The sequence below is a fragment of the Schistocerca gregaria genome, chromosome 8, assembly GCF_023897955.1.
Source record: "Schistocerca gregaria isolate iqSchGreg1 chromosome 8, iqSchGreg1.2, whole genome shotgun sequence".
In the NCBI taxonomy this organism is placed as follows: Eukaryota; Metazoa; Arthropoda; class Insecta; order Orthoptera; family Acrididae; genus Schistocerca; species Schistocerca gregaria.
The window spans coordinates 249,450,193-249,468,296 of record NC_064927.1 but is presented as its reverse complement, the minus strand read 5'-3'; the positions used below and the strand labels follow the sequence as shown (position 1 = coordinate 249,468,296).

The window sequence follows — 18,104 nt, the reverse complement described above, 5'->3', positions numbered from 1 at the left end:
TTTAGTAGTCCACTCACACTGTCCAGAATCTAATGGGGTTGCATCGGCGACATCAAAACCAGTTGAGACCTGTTACTTCTTCAGATTCTGCTGCCAGCTTCTTATTCGCAGACCTGGTTCATCACCAGGACCTGCAGGCCTCCTTCTGCAGCCCGGTCATTTCCTCAGTCAGAGACACCTATGAAAGCTGACCTGAAGCCACCTACGGCATTATAGTTAGCTTGCACTGCAGCCAGCAGAAGAGTATTGTCCAGTCATCCAGCTGGGCGCACCAGATGTTCCCATTGCCATCTTCGGTATCCCATCTGCATCAACGCTTAAGTCATAAACATCTAAGTCTGCACATACGGATGACAGCGCGCCCCCTGCTGCTGGTTTTCTGGCTGTGCTCAGCTTGAATGATACCCCGGGTGCGCATTATTGAATACAGTCTCTGCTCCCACCACCACAACTGCATCAGTGTACCATCCTTCTCCTCACTGTCAGGCTTCACCTCCTTTGATGATGCCAGTGCAAATGGTGGTGGGGGATTGGGGGGGGATTCAGTATTGACAATCATCGATAATGTCACCCCAGCAGTTGACCACAGCTGTATGTCCATGCAGAGCCAACGGCAGTACCATTCCGAACAAAGCTTGAGCCATACCTCCCGGGAGTTGCAAGGCACAGGCACTGAACAGTGTAGCGGTTCCACCTACTTTTTTTTATTTCTTCGTTTGTTGTCCTTGGTGTAAACATGCTGCGTTGCTACACTGGCTGAAAAATGGAGTTCGTAATTTGAACACTGACTACTGTAAATACTGTAGCCGACAGATAGACATTTGCATTTCACCGCAGTTTGCTTTCACTTTGCACAACCCTACAATAATACAGTTATATATGTATGGCCAGTGCACTATTGTTTAAACTTTCCACAAGCCTCATTAACAGTTTGCAAGCAAACCTCCACATACTGCTACAATAGTTCACTATTGAACATCTACGAGTAGTGAAAACCTACCACAAAGTTCACAGTTCTTGAAGAATAAAAAGGTACATACACAGCAGACACTGTCAGTGTTTTAACACATGCCTATTGGTGTAACACTTATCCACTGTTAAGTTGATGCATTGTTGTCATTCTATGCAACACAGGTTCCCCGTCTGAAACTCAGCCGTGGACTGACTGTCTCATGACCAAAATAAATACTGAAACTACACATTGTTTAAAGCTAAATTGTGAAATTAAAATATAGTTATGCAAACAATACTTTTAACAAAACTGTTAATTACTTTGGAATTAATGAAAGGCTGGTTTTGCTAACATGTTTTCGAATAGAGCCAAATAGATACTCTAAGATTACTAGCATTACGTTTATAATTAGTGCAGAATTTATATTTTTGTTAATATGTCAACAATAGAATTTAAGTTATGAAACAATTATTGATTTCGCCCTATAATGAAAGATACTAACTAGGAATAGTCAAAATAAATTAGAAAAGTGATTACATTACATAAAACTATGCAAAAAAATTAGATCTGGTGTTATTTACTTTAAAACTGAGGGCCAGTCTTTCTCTATTATGAAAATACAGATTATACTCAAGTACGTTAATGGTAATTAGTTCAAAATGAATTTAAGTAGGAAGATGGCAAAACAAGAGTGGAATTCAAATTATGCCAGCTCACTTTGTCACAACAGCAGTTTCACTATGGTTGCAAAGAGCAAGTGTGACAGTTCTTCCTTGAGTTCCATCTATAGAGTCATCATGTCATTGCTTGGCTGAGCTTATGTTGGGGTTATTCTAAGTCAAATCATCCAATAACTCTAGGACTTGTAATCCAGCATCTCAGATGTTAACAAAACTTTGCACATTTGCTTAGACTTATGACATAAGAACTTCGGCATTTTTTCTTTTTTTGTCTAACACTAAAACTTCTTTTTGCATTGAATTTTCAGTGTAGTGATGTTCCTATAATTTGGCTGTGCAAGACTGTCCATACAAAATGATACTTGTCTTGAGAAACATCCATAACTTTCGCCTTTATGAAGGTTTTGATTTGGAATTTTTTTCAGTAGTTAAGGGGAAGATAGTTAACAGAAATGCAATTATTTAAGCAGTCATGTTACAAAGCCAATTGAAAAAAAAAAATAATGTATGTCATTTTCCAATTTCTGGAAAAATCACAAGAGCATTGGAAAAAACACATATCACATTTCTTCAACCTGCTAGGATCCTAGTTTTGGTCTTGAATAGTTTCCAAGACTATACGCATTCTAATAAAATAAAAATATTAATGTGTTTTCTATAAATGAACACACAAATAAATCACAAATCAAAATACTTTTTTCTGTGATGAAAAAACGGGTCAGTCCAAGTTAAGTTCATCGAAGCCTGACACCCACTACCTCAGATGCAGAGGCATCAAATTAATGTATTTAAATATAGATTATCCTAGGCAAACAAATTAACTTTAAGTGTGAAAAATTTATTTCATTTTATTAATTCAGTAAGTTATGAAAGACTATAACATATCATATTTATATTGGCAGCTAACCACTTGTTCACAGTGATAAGAGAGTGTTCTGTGTGCATGCAGTAGCTTGTTTGGAACCTGTACAAATATGAAAACAATGCAACAATTGCTGACATGCAATGTTCAAATCATTGACATGCAACAACCAGTGTGTTTGGTCTCAGTTACTCTTTGTCTTTCTGAGAGACAGATCACATTTGTTTGTGGTGCAGCAATTTATCACTCTGTTTGTCATGTAGTATGTTTTTAAATGAAATATTACTCAACTAATTACAATGTGGAGCATGAATTCATGTAGTGTTGAAAAATTATTCAAAACACCCATATCATGTGATGACCTACACCTAAAGAAAAAACACTTCAAAAATTTCAGAGCTGAGTGAAGCCTGGCAAAATTTCATATTTCCATGATCCAAAATAAACTTTCCAGAAGAACAAGAGAGAACTACTATTACTTAAGTTTTGAAAACCATCAAAAACTTATTGTGATCTTCTCAAAATACAAAGACAACTGAAGAGTCCTTGAGATCAGTAAGCTTGGCTTCATCCAGACCATAAATTGCAAGAAGAACCAGTGCAAAAGCATACAAAAAAACTATCTAGAACATATTATAAGATTTGTGGACAAAAAACTGAAATCAATGACAGAAATGAAAGTGATGGTCGTGATTCAGAGCAACATTTGATCAGTAAGTCCTAAAAAAATCGAAGTATCAAGGTTGCAGATAAAGCTTCAGAACAAGGATGCAAAGACTGCAGCCCACATGTGATCTGTCAACAATCTGAGAGCGGCCTGCCCCCTTGATCATTCATTCTTTGCAAGCTAAAACAATTGCTACATTTATTCAGCAACCTTTCTACTATTTTTTGTGAAAATGCACTGGAAAAGGTACAGCTGGAACTTACCAAAATGCAAAACAATGAGACATAGCGAATTAAGTTTGATGAAACAAATCTGCTGAATTTCTATTGTTGTGTAAATGGAAACACTTACAAGTTATCGGTAGATAACGTGTTACGTAACGAACGTAGAGAATAAAAAATAGTAATTCCTTAATGAGTGACAATTTAGAGTCAATTTCCACTCATCTGTGATAAAAATTGAGCCACTGCATCTTAAAACATCATTCCATTCCAAATCACAGCAAGACCCCATATGGCAAACAAATATCAGAAAAAGTGAAGCAGTAGGTTACAGTGTTGAAGTTTATGACAGTATGGAGAATAAAATAGATGATGAAATTGTTAAGAAAGGCAAAGACTTTCATGCAATGATGCTGTTAATGAAAGACAAAATGGCTAGTATAGGGATAACTGAAAAAGAAAATTTTTAACTTTAGTTCCTCCCTCTTAGTGAAAATAAAATTTCAGACTTTAATGTTGATGAGTATGCAGCTTGACAGCCAAGGAAACTGAAAACACAAATGGGTATTTTTATCAGTTCCTAAACAAAACGAAGAAAAATAATAGCTGATAAGCTGTAAAATTTGTCACTGATTTTTACCACATGATGAATATACTCAAATGTGACCAGGAGCAAAAGACAAAAACTTATCCTCTGTGACCTAATGGAACAATATTCTTGTTTTAAAAGAGAGAACCCAAATATTACTAATGCTTTTTTCTAAATTTTGTTCACCAAAATGGTGTTATCTAGATGGTGCTGCAGGCACTCATTTGATGTATGTTTGTAGTATTCAGCAAAATATAAAATTGCTGTTGTATGTGCTACTTTTGTATGTGGAACATACTGAAAGAAATGTACAGAACTTATAAAATTTCTTGTATGTGGCTCAGGAAAGTATGACTGCGTGCTTAATTAACATGATAATTCCTCTTGTGATGGCATATTGTCAGAATTTTTTGAATAAAAATTAGCTTATAATGATGCTGATGATGATCCAGTGGATTACCGTATTTACTCGAATCTAAGCCGCATTTTTTTCCGCTTTTTGTAATCCAAAAAACCGCCTGCGGCTTAGAATCAAGTGCAAAGCAAGCGGAAGTTCTGAAAAATGTTGGTAGGTGCCGCCACAACTAACTTCTGCCGTCAAATATATGTAGCGCTGCACAGGCATGCTTTGTAAGCACAAAGATAAATACTGGCGCCAAAACTTCTGCGTCAGTAAATAAACTTAAAAAAAAAAAGGTGGAAGACGAGATTTATTTTTCTCCGCCCCGAGTTTCGACCACTGCATTTTCATACATTATCCAACGAAGTAAATACAAATTCCGTATTGTTCATCTTCGAATGTAGCAGAATTTCAATGTAGTACGAAAATCCGACTGGCAAGACTGGGATATTTGTCAATGTGGCAAACTCTACGATCTGAATTTTTTCCTACCTGTGAGAAGAGATGGTTGCTAATAGGAACCTGATGAAATGTGAATCACATGCGGCATTCTCCTCACAATAAGAATAATACGAATATAAACATTTTGCCATGTATTCTTTCGTGTTTGCTGGTATCACATTTAAGTCCTGTATGCATAATAAACTACGAAACTAGAGTGACACACCAGCAAACGCGGAAGAATATACATATCGTGTCATGTTTATATTCGTATTATTCTTATGCCTAATAGTTATACAGTTAGGAATGAAGCACGGCAACTGACTAGATTTTTAAATCTAAGATGACTAATTTCTGTGCAGAATTTGATGTACTAAAGAAGCGGCGGCAAAGAGTTTCAAACGGAGAAAAATTTTCGCCTAGCTCTCGTTCAGAACATGTTCCATCATACGCAGTCTATTATTTGGTTCTTGTTGATCATTATCAAAGAAAGCAGCTCTGTGTAAGTAACAACAAATAGCAGTCTCTTGCCATTGTTTCGCTAATTAGACGAGTCCTCTCTCTCTCTCTCTGTCTCTCTCTACCCCCCCCCCTTTTTTTTTTTTTTTTAAAAAAAAAAAAAGCGGCGGTAGCGCGCACAAAAGCAAGCCATGCCCCTAGCGGAGACAGGCCTTAAACGCGCACTATCAGACTGCGACAAACAATGCATGACACAGTACAGTAATGCATTTTCAGCTTAGAGTGACGTAAATACCTACAACAAAGAATACGGCGCTTATCAGATCAAAGAAAAATAAGCAATCAATTCAAACCAGACGAAGCACGTGAAAAAGGAAGAGTACCCGTATAAATACGGACAGAGCGCCTGACGCATAGCAATGGCTACCTGGTAAAGCTTAACTGCTAAGCTTACGACTCGAACCAAACTACTGTAGCGGTATCGTCATTCATTGGACCTAAATTGTGTCTCATATTACAATGGACCAACTTTGTTTCGATTTGGAGATGCGGCCTAAAACTTTTCTCTCCCATTGAATTTCGAGTCTCAAATTTCAGGTGCGGCTTAGATTCGGAAATTTTTTTTTTTTTCCCCTTTATTTCGAGTCTCATTTTTCAGGTGCGGCTTGGATTCGAGTAAATACGGTGCACAGACCATCAGACTGAATCGGAAAAGCAGTCTACAACTATTGATGAACACATTTACTTGTTTATAACAAAATTATAGGCACTTAAATCACACTCATTTATATCTAAGTGTCAGGTACACCCCTGAAAAATTTGAAAAAAAATCTAAACCCCCAAAAAAAGAGCCCACGAGTAAAGGAACTGCATTATTTTACTGATGGGTGTACTACACAATACAAAAACAGAAAAAGCTTTAAAAACTTGTGTGAGCACAAAAATCATTTTTCTGTTGATTCTGAACATTCATTTTTGTTACTTGGCACAGTTAATCTGTGTGTGATAGACAGGGAGGAATTGTAAAACACATGCTGAGATAAGCACAAACAACAACTGCATTTGATGTTACAATTTCTGCAAGGCTAATACTGACAAACTTTTTATTTTTTTCCAGTTCTTAGAGAAAATAAAATCAAATAATAGAAAATCCAGCACGGAATGTAACAATATTATAGAAAAGAAAGTTCCTACTCACCATACAGTGGAGGCACTGAGTCGCAGACAGGCACAACAAAAAGATTGTCACAATACAAGCTTTCAGCCAACAAGGCCTTTGTCAAAAATAGACCACACACACACACACACACACACACACACACACACACAAAAGCACAACATATGTGTGCGGGTATGAGAGTAGCAATTTTCCCTTTTATAATACTGTTACAGAAAATAAATGTAGATTTTCTAAGCGAGAACCTTGAGAAGAGATTTTTGACAGGCTGCACAATACCTGGTAACACGAATTTTAAGTTACAAGCCGCTTTCCTGTGATTCATTAGAAATTAGAAGAGTAAATTGTTCTGGAAAGCCTTCCTCAATTTTCTTGTTCAATGAAAATGCCCCGCAATGGACACTCACTCATATTCAACAAAACTCTGTATATGATGACAGGTAGTACTTTGCCTTCATCAAGAATGTACATGATGAAGAAGGAGATGCTGAACTACTGTTTCTCCATCCACATGGACCAGCAGTGTCATTCTTCTTGGCTGAGAAGGAAGATGTTTGTTGTGTTCCTTCAGTAAACATTTTGTGTAGCATTGGTGAATCACTTAAAGAAGAATGTGTTACTTTAATGTAACTATATTATGAAAAGGATAGTTGCTACTTGCCATATAGCAGAGATGCTAGAGTTGCAGAGCAGTACAACAAAAATACTATAAGAAAGTGAGCAGGGTTGTCACAAGTTTCCCAAGTGAAATTCCCTGATATTTCCCTGATTTCCAGACAAGATTTAGTTTTTTTACCTGACAAATTTTGAGATATCAAAAGTAAGTAAAGACATACACTGACAAAAACTAAGGATTTCTGTATTTCTAAATGTGTGAGCAAAAACCGTTAAGTACTGACATCAACATCTTTAGTAATCATCTGTTTTCAAATGCAGAAAGTAAGCCAAGGTATGTGTGTTTAATTAAGACCACTGTTGTTATTTTATTTCAATAAAATGAAACAAATTTGGTGATAAAAATACACATTTCTTTGGAGTCATGAGACAGATTTAAAATACCTTCACTGGTTTCAGAAATAGCCTCAGGAAAATGTAAGACTCTTGAAAGAAGTGTATAAGGTGGGGAAAAGTTGTGTATACCAACACTATTGGTGACAGGCAATAAAATGTTGGTTTTAGTATGTTTGTTATTATCCATTATTACCCACTGTGTTATGTCTTATCATTTTACAGGTATTGTGTGATTTTTCTTTCCAAATATATACGAGTACATAGTGTACAAACTGCCAGTCAGTACCACAACTTTCTTCTTCTTGTCATCCATACTTTCTAATACATAAACTACTTTCGAGGTACCAAAATGTACTAGGATAAATAAAAGACTACAAAACACTGCACTGTACAATGTACTTCCATTGAGACAGTCGTAATTCCTGAAATCCACTCCTTGTGGCCTCTGGCCTGTCGAGGAGCACCGCAGTCCTGGATCCATAGATAAGCCATGAAAATCAACCGTATTATACCACACACAGACAGACCCGGCCTGTGGGCAGATCGGTGAGACTTGATCCAACAGGTAGGGCCCGCACAAAGGTGGGAAACTACGGGCTTCAGATCAACAGGCCTGATACATTAGAGATATCCACAGAAATAACCTGCGGTTTTGCCCCATCATGAATGCCCACTCATGTGGCCAGCTATGCACATGTCACAGACATCATGTTCATGAAATGAGACTGCGGTGACCACTCACTCAACAAATAACTTGTGCAAGTACTCTGAGAATCAATACTAATGAGGATAGGTAGCAACTCACCTTAACTATGATCACAGAGCCACAGACAGGCACATAGAAAAGACAATCACACCCTCACTACTAAATCTTTGGCCATAACCTTTTTTTTCAGATTTCCCTGATATTTCTCTGATTTCCCTGATACGTTTGAAATTCCATGATATTCCCTGATTTCCAGAACTTGTGGTAACCCTTGTGAGCTTTCGGCCAATGAGGCCTTCATTCAAAAAATTGACAAAAAACACACACACACAAGTGCAACTCACATGCACATGACCACAATCTCTGGCTGCTGAAGTGAGAAAGCCAGAAACCAATGATGTTATGAAAAGGATAGACACAAAATCTAATTTGTCACACTGGATTAAAAACAGGCACTAATAAAACTTTCGCCTGAGAGTGCCAAGCATCTGCACTGCTTAACATGTGTATTTTAAATTTAAACATTTGTCTTTCTAGAATAATAGTTATTTAAATATGCTTGTTTGATACCCCTAAATAAAGTTAATATTAGTAACGAAAATATTTTAGTTAAAATTATAACTTCTGCCTCTGTAATTTTATTACTTTAACAAAACATGAGACACATGTACTAAAGCTTATCAGTGAACATAACGTGTTTTAAATGATCTTCTGAACAATGATATCAAATACTTTCATGTATAAATTAAAATCCCCTATCTATCAAAACCTATGCTTTTAAAAAAAGCTCACATCATATTTGAGCCTCAATAGAACAATTGGCTTGATAACAGCTCTGTCTGAAAGTATTTTGTATATTTAGTAAATCATTGTTTGGACAATAACAACTTAAATTGATTTTCTACATTCACTGAAGACGAGCAGAGTTATTTAATATTTTTTCCCGTGAAGATACATCATTTTTCTGGTATCTGGAAAACTATGACAGTGATGTGCTGAAAGCAAGCCAATAAGCTATTCCCCCTGCCCCCCTTTCTAAAGTAATGCAACCCAAATGGGAAGCTTCAGCCATGGCATTTACAATTTTTCCTTCAAAACTATATTACATGTATGGAAGAGATTTCACAATGGTTATCACCAAGGTAAAAGTAACTATGGAAAATAGTTCCATGAAAATATGGTGCACTTGGTATCAGCTTCAGTAAACTTACTTAGAATGATCCTTTTTTCATCAAAGTAAAAAGTTTTTTGATTTTTTGTTTTGTATGTTCATTCATAGAAAATAAATTAATTTTTTATTCTATTAGAAAGTGCACTCTCTTGGGAATTATTTAAGACCAAAACTAGGTTCCATCAGGTTGGAGAAATGTGATGTACACTTTTTTCAATGTGCCAGTAATGTTTCTAGGAACTGAAAAGTGAGATACATTAAACATTTTTTGTAATTTTCTTTGTAACTTTGGTGCTTACATGATTGCATTTCTGTTAACTATATGCCTCTCCTAATTTCTGGAAAAAATCCATATCAAAGGCTTCATAAAGACATGAGTTATGAGTGTTAAACAGCAGAAAATCCACGATAGACTAATGACAGTATTATGAAAAGGACAGAGTGCTACTCACCATACACAGAAGATGAAGAGTCACAGACACGCATAACAAAATCAGTTACCTAAGTATTAGCAAATTTATAAAGTTTCATGAAAATGTGAGACAGATTTACACTTAGAACATCTACAGTGCGAGATCTACAGACATGCCAAATCATGCAGCTCACCACCTTTGGCTGTTTCTTTGTTTACTTTGGAAATAAAGAGTAATGTTCGTATAAATAATCCCAAACACATCCTCTTTGGCCATAGCAGTGAGAGTTATAAACATAAGTGTATTTCATCATTACATCTACATGACTACTCTGCAATTCACATTTAAGTGCTTGGCAGAGGGTTCATCAAACCACAATCATACTATCTCTCTTCCATTCCACTTCCTAACAGCACGGGGGAAAAACGAACACCTAAACCTTTCTGTTCGAGCTCTGATTTCTTGTATTTTATTTTCATGATCATTCCTACCTATGTCGGTTGGGCTCAACAAAATATTTTTGCATTTGGAAGAGAAAGTTGCTGACTGAAATTTCATAAAAAGATCTCGCCGCGACGAAAAACGTCTTTGCTGTAATGACTTCCATCCCAATTCGCGTATCATATCTGCCACACTCTCTCCCCTATTACGTAATAATACAAAACGAGCTGCCCTTTTTTGCACCCTTTTGATGTCCTCCGTCAATCCCACCTGGTAAGGATCCCACACCGCGCAGCAATATTCTAACAGAGGACGAACGAGTGTAGTGTAAGCTGTCTCTTTAGTGGACTTGTTACACCTTCTAAGTGTCCTGCCAATGAAACGCAACATTTGGCTCGCCTTCCCCACAATATTATCTATGTGGTCTTTCCAACTGAAGTTGTTCGTAATTTTAACACCCAGGTACTTAGTTGTATTGACAGCCTTGAGAATTGTACTATTTATCGAGTAATCGAATTCCAACGAATTTATTTTGGAACTCATGTGGATCACCTCACACTTTTCATTATTTAGCGTCAACTGCCACCTGCCACACCATACAGCAATCTTTTCTAAATCGCTTTGCAACTGATACTGGTCTTCAGATGACCTTACTAGATGGCAAATTACAGCATCATCTGCGAACAACCTAAGAGAACTGCTCAGATTGTCACCCAGGTCATTTATATAGATCAGGAACAGCAGAGGTCCCAGGACGCTTCCCTGGGGAACACCTGATATCACTTCAGTTTTACTCGATGATTTGCCGTCTATTACTACGAACTGCGACCTTCCTGACAGGAAATCACGAATCCAGTCGCACAACTGAGACGATACCCCATAGCTCCGCAGCTTGATTAGAAGTCGCTTGTGAGGAACGGTGTCAAAAGCTTTCCGGAAATCTAGAAATACGGAATCAACTTGAGATCCCCTGTCGATAGCGGCCATTACTTCGTGCGAATAAAGAGCTAGCTGCGTTGCATAAGAACGATGTTTTCTGAAACTATGCTGATTACGTATCAATATATCGTTTCCTTCGAGGTGATTCATAATGTTTGAATACAGTATATGCTCCAAAACCCTACTGCAAACCGACAACAATGATATAGGTCAGTAGTTAGATGGATTACTCCTACTACCCTTCTTAAACAATGGTGTGACCTGCGCAATTTTCCAATCTGTAGGTACAGATCTATCGGTGAGCGAGCGGTTGTATATGAGTGCTAAGTAGGGAGCTATTGTATCAGCGTAATCTGAAAGGAACCTAATCGGTATACAATGTGGACCTGAAGACTTGCCCATATCAAGCGATTTGAGTTGCTTCGCAACCCCTAAGGTATCTACTTCTAAGAAACTCATGCTAGCAGCTGTTCGTGTTTCAAATTCTGGAATATTCCATTCATCTTCCTTGGTGAAGGAATTTCGGAAAACTGCGTTCAATAACTCAGCTTTAGCGGCACAGTCGTCGGTAACAGTACCATCGGCACTGCGCAGCAGAGGTATTGACTGCGTCTTGCCGCTTGTGTACTTTACATATGACCAGAATTTCTTCGGATTTTCTACCATTAGATACAGAGTTGTAATATTTGACTATACGGTTTAGTTCAAGAGGCTATTGTCGTTGTCAACCTGCATGTATCAAAAGAGAACACAACAGAGGCAATGGAATTTCGAAGTACATAGAAGAATCAAAAGAAGCTGAACTTACAGAGATGGGATGTGCCATGGAATAATTGATATCACTATCTGTAACAGAACAATCCAAAAAGACTAGCTCAAGTAATAAAGAAGTTTCACTAATACAGACAGAAGTTACAGGAGAGCCACTGTAAAGAAAGTAAAACGAAGCATCATAAGCTTATCTTTTACCTACATATTCTCTATAACAAGAACTGAAAGACAAAAGCACGAAGAAACAATGATGCATTCTAGCTGCAAGACTGGCAAAAGATGACACAGAAAATGTTTTAAGGAAGTACAGCAAGGCATGCCCCAAATTATGGTAATGAATAAAACTAAGTGTCAATACCTCTGATTAAGCTTAAGTATGCCTGTTTTTAAATCAGGGCTATGTGTTTATTTGGGGTTAGGTATTGTATAATGGAAAAGAAGTGTTGTATACAAATACTTGAAATGTGTAAAAATTAAATTGCTATAGACATATTTATCAACACAGCAACTTATTTACACTGTTGCTTTAAAACACAGTGATGTATTAGTAAGGAAGTTTTGTGTCCAGCACTTGTGACACTCATTAGGTCAAGAGGCAGGTGTGAGTGGCCATTCTGCCAGCAGAAGCTGGCACCACACCTGGCATATCGCTTTCGTTATTAGTTGTGACTTGGAGGGGAGAGACTGCAGTGCTCAGCCATTGCAGCAGAGACAGAGGAGCAGCATGCAGCAAGGCTAGCTGCAGCAGGTCAATAAACCTTAACAGCTGAACACAACAGATGTGGGTCAGCCAGCCTAGGCCTTACTACCTGTCGCGCTCTACAATGCATCGCCATACAACTAGTAGCATGTGGCAAGAGCAAGTCAGAGGTGCATTACAGTGATTATGTGTTGTCTGTGCATGGCTCCCATAATACCTAGTTGAGTCTCCATTTGCATAAAGCTTTAAGTGAAAAGACGTGCTACTAAATGAATGATATCATTGGTGTTTCTTTATCATATTTCATTCCAACAATACTGAGTTTTTTGAAACATTTTGTTTCATCAAATTTTGTCTTTATCTTTTCTTAATTTTCAACTCATTATACTAATTAAAGCTGTTTGGAAAGCAACAGACCAAAGCCTTTCATACAAACAAAAATACTTTATTATTAATGTGAATAATATGTAAGCTCCGCTAATTTCATTGATGTCTGCACTTGATTTTTGGTACATGTGCTTAACGTGCTATTTCCTTTCAGTTTTGAAGAGAACATTGCAAGGGACATGGAAATGGACTGATACTAAACAAGATTATACAATGTCATGATTTTCTTAAACACTTTATGTCATATATAAACAAACTTTGCAAGAATTATAGACTAGTAGGTGTGGATAAATGTGATTCACATTCATTTAAAATATTGAAATTGAAATGGTTAATATAAACATGAGGGAATCATTGCAATGTGTGATTACATTTCTATTTCTAGGATTCAGTTTCAGCCAACTTTGTTTGTTTTTCTTCTCTTTCTTTGCATTAAACTGGGGGTTTATCTTATATTTCCAAAAATTCTTTAATAAGCACATATTTAGGGAACATTTAATGATGGGATGTAAAGGTAAAGGTATCAGTCCTGTTCTGGACAAACTGAGTCTACCTTTATGCATCTTTGCTCCAGTGAGTTTCCATTACTGACAAGAAAATCCCATTGTACTAGAATGGTGTGGCTGGTTGCCCACAGTTCATTTTTGGCACATTAGAAAGCATGTGTAGTCAGTCCGTGTTGAGGGGCTGTTATGCACTCATACGGCTGAGCTCTCTGACAACACAGGGATGACATTACTGATACCTGAGCTGTTCCCCCCATGTATGCCAAGGAGTGGTTGATTGTCATGCTGGGGCATCGGAACTCCTGGCAACAGCCCCTAAGCCAGACAGCCTTTGCTGTGGCTAGGTAGCAGCCACGAGGAGAGCCCCTGACCAGAGTGGATAGTGTCAGGATGGATTCTTGGTGCATGAAGTATATCGAGCTGCAAAAATCTGGCCATTGTCAACAGCATTCTCTTTGAGCGATAGCTGATCACTGAATGCTGCTTTGTACAACTAAATCCTGGGAGGAGGGTTGGGATCACCGTCTCGGAATGAAACACTTTCCCCACTATCTGGTCTGTACTGGGATGGACGGGAACACGTTCACTGTCACAAAGCCACTGTTTTCTGTGGAGGATATCAAGGATAAGTTTGAAGGGGAGTTTTTCAGTAAGATGCGGTCAGGCTGCCTGTTGATCAAAGCTTCTTCTTCTGCACAATGTGCAGCCCTTTGTGCTTGTGGTCACCTTGGTGATGTCCTGGTGTCTATTATCCCTCACCAGTCTCTGAATATGGTCCAGGATGTGATTATTCATTGGGACCTCATCCTGCGAACTGATGATGAACTCCGGGCTAATCTGGAGTGATGTGGCATTCGTTTTGTTTGACATATGCAGAAGCATCGTACAGAGAACTGCACCGACACCATTGTCTTTATTCTGGCTTGAAAGGGGGATACCTTCTCAGAGAAGGTCAAGTTATGTGTTACCAATGTGACATGAAGTTGTACGTCCTGCCATCCAAGAGGTGCTTTTGACACTTGTGTTTTAGACATATGTCTTCCCGCTGTACGAAGTGGAATGAAAAACTTTCAGGGCTGATGCTGTCATCTGGAAAGTAGGAGTAGTAGATGTTTGCACCACTAGGAGGCAAGAGCTGCATATCTGATGAGTCAGTGTGTGGGGTGGCATTCAGCTGGGAGGATGTGATGTGTGTCCACTGTGATTTCTGTAATACTCTGTGTTTGGTGTGTGGCAATTTTACGATGGATCCGCAAACAGAAAGGTGCATGTGTATCAAATTCTGTGCAAATCTTTTGAGTGGCATGCTCAGTTCAGAGCCGGCCTTACAGACATCAAAGATGATGCTCACACTGGAAGACCCATTAGCCACACAATGCCAGACATTGTAGCCAAACTTCAACAATTGGTTTGTGTGGATCAATATCAAACCATTCAAGACTTTGCGGATGTCATGGGTATTAGTTATGGGCCATGTCAACGAATGTTGACTGATGAATTGGGCATGCATTGTGTCGCTGCAAAATTTGTGCTAAGGATCTTGACTGCCGATCAGAAGGCACAGCATGTTGAAGTATGCATGGACCTTCGTCAGACCGCATCGGATGATCCAACCTTCTTGTCTCGGGTTATCACCGGCGACAAGAGCTGGATTCACAGTTATGACCCAGAGACAAAGCAACAATCGCCCCAGTGGAAGAGCCCGGGCTCTCCAAGACCCAAAAAAGCGACACAGGTGAACAGCAAAGTAAAGAGCATGATCATCGTTTTCTTTGATACCAAGGGAACTGTGCACAAAGAATTTGTCCCACCCAACAAAACAGTGAATTCCATGTACTTCTGTGACTTTTGCGATGGCTCCGTGAAAATATGAGCCGATGACGGCCCGAACTTTGGCGTCAAGGGAACTGACCGCTGCATCACAACAACACGCCCTGTCACATCTCCTGTCTCGACAGGACCTTTTTGGCAAAAAACAACATGGCAGTTGTACCCCACCCACCATAATCGCCAGATTTGTACCTTGTGACTTTTCGCTATTCCCAAAATTGAAACTCAAGATGAAAGGCCGTCAGTTCGACACTCGAGAGGATTCAAGAAGCATTGCAGGTGGTGATAAACACCGTAAAAAGAACAGGACTTCCAGAAAACGTTTGACCAATGGCAGAAATGCTAGGACCAGTGTGTACATGCAGATGGAAATTACTTTGGGGGCGATGGTGACTATTAGTCCAAAGGTAAGGTTTTCAACAAATGACAGCAACAGTCCCGAAAATTTTGGATAGCACCTCGTACAGTGAACCCTCTGTGTGGTGACTGTGGCCACACACTCCGTGAGGGAAGCCCCCTTGTTCTGTTTTTAAAAATATCGGGAATCTGATATATCGATATTTTAAAAAATATCTCTATAAACTCTTGATATTTTGAAAAAAATTATTGATAAATTGATGAAAAAAATATTGATGTGCTGGCAAAAAAATATCAGCTCCACATTGTAAATATACTGCCAGTTTTAGAGCTGTATATTTAAGTACTCATTTATTATTAAATATTCTATACATCAACAAGCTAGCAGCCTGCCTCTTGGTTCATCCCTATGAAATCCCCAAACCACCTTCCCTACCCTCTGGCTCCTACCCTTGCAACCGCCCCGGTGTAAAACCTGTCCTATGCACCCTCCCACCACCACCTACTCCAGTCCTGTAACCCGGAAGGTGAACACGATCAAAAGCAGAGCCACGTGTGAAAGCAACCACGTGATTTACCAACTGACCTGCCTACACTGTGACGCTTTCTGTGTGGGAATGACCAGCAACAAACTGTCCATTCACATGAATGAACACAGGCAGACAGTGTTTGTTGGTAATGAGGATCACCCTGTGGCTAAACATGCCTTGGTGCACGGCCAGCTCATCTTGGCACAGTGTTACACCGTCCGAGTTATCAGGATACTTCCTACCAACACCAAACTATCCGAACTCCGGAGATGGGAACTTGCCCTTCAATATATCCTCTCTTCTCGTTATCCACCAGGCCTCAATCTCCGCTAATTTCAAGTTGCCGCCACTCATACCTCACCTGTCATTCAACATCATCTTTGCCTCCACACTTCCGCCTTGACTTACATCTCTGCCCATACTCTTTGCCTTTAAATATGTGTGTGTGTGTGTGTGTGTGTGTGTGTGTGTGTGTGTGTGTGTGTGCGCGCGCGCGCGAGTATATACCTATCCTTTTTTCCCCCTAAGGTAAGTCTTTCCGCTCCCGGGATTGGAATGACTCCTTACCCTCTCCCTTAAAACCCACATCCTTTCATCTTTCCTTATCCTCCCTCTTTCCTGATGAAGCAGCCGCCGGTTGCGAAAGCTCGAAATTCTGTGTGTGTGTTTGTGTGTTTTATTCATTGTGCCTATCTACCGGCGCTTTCCCGCTTCGTAAGTCTTGGAATCTTTGTTTTTAATATATTTTTCCCATTGGAAGTTCCTTTATTTTTTTTCTATTTCTGATAAAAAAACATTGTGATCCTAGTTGTATTTTGAGTGCTGAATTGAAAACTGTTTTTGGTTTTTTTCTGTCAGGGATAGTTTATGAGTAACTGCAATTTTATTTCTCTTTTCAGTTTCTGATATAGTGCAGCAAACATGAGGTGAAATTCAACAAACAAATGCACGTCTTTATGATGTTATAAGTTCATTACATTAATGGAGGGTGGGATCTAACATAAAACACAGTAACCTTTGTGTATTCTTTAAAGCATTTAATTGACATGAGAAATTACAGAAAATTTACAAACAATGAGCCACTGCCTTGTAATGCACATCACTTTTTTCTCTTGTATTGTGGATCTTTCTTCTCTGGAATGATATGCCAGCAATAATCTGCTAATATAGAAGGTACCCACTTCCCTTCATAGCGCCTTTCTATGGTAGAAATGTCTTTATGAAATCTTTCCCCACGTTCATCCGATACATCACTACAACTCTCTGTGAAGTAGTCCAGATGAGAGTCCATCATATGTACCTTCAAAGACATATTGCACCCCAAATCCTGATATGCTTTGATCATATCTTTCACCATTGCTTTGTAGTTAGTAGCTCTTCTTCTTCCGAGGAAGTTTTCTGACACCATCTTGAAACAGTCCCATGCAGTTTTTTTATTTATCAATTAAACATGCTTCAATATTTGCATCTTTCTGCAGCTCCCTGATTTGTGGGCCCACAAATACATCTTCCTTTATTTTTGCAGCTGAAAGATGGGGGAATTTGGTAGCTAGACATGTAAACCCACAGCCTGTTGGATCCATGGCCTTCACGAATTGTTTCATCAGGCCAAGTTTGATGTGAAGCAGTGGAAGTAGTATATATTCAGGAGCTACCACACTTTCACATTGAACATTCTTTTTGCCAACTTTCCATCTTCGCCTAGGCCATTTGTTTTTCACGTAGTGAGAATTTCGGTCTCGACTATCCCACTCGCAAAGAAAACAGGCATACTTTGTGTAGCCTTGTTGCATTCCCAGTACTATAGCAATTACCTTGAAATCTGCACATATTTTCCATTTGTGTTCATTGTATTTTAATGAATTTGTATGAATTCATAATTCTCTTTTGTCAA

General features: G+C 38.7%; 1 protein-coding gene across 3 annotated transcripts in view; it reads right to left on the bottom strand.

The window, feature by feature from the left end:
* LOC126284129 (peroxisome biogenesis factor 2) overlaps positions 1–18,104 on the bottom strand; it is a 101,779-nt gene that overhangs the window by 55,309 nt on the left and 28,366 nt on the right. The window contains exon 1 of one of the 3 annotated variants that reach the window (XM_049982838.1): positions 4,432–4,569. The exons of the other annotated variants lie outside the window; for them this stretch is intronic. The gene's annotated coding sequence lies outside the window, so the exon portion shown is untranslated. Of the gene's footprint in view, positions 1–4,431; positions 4,570–18,104 lie in introns of those variants that run through there. 3 annotated transcript variants of the gene reach the window in all.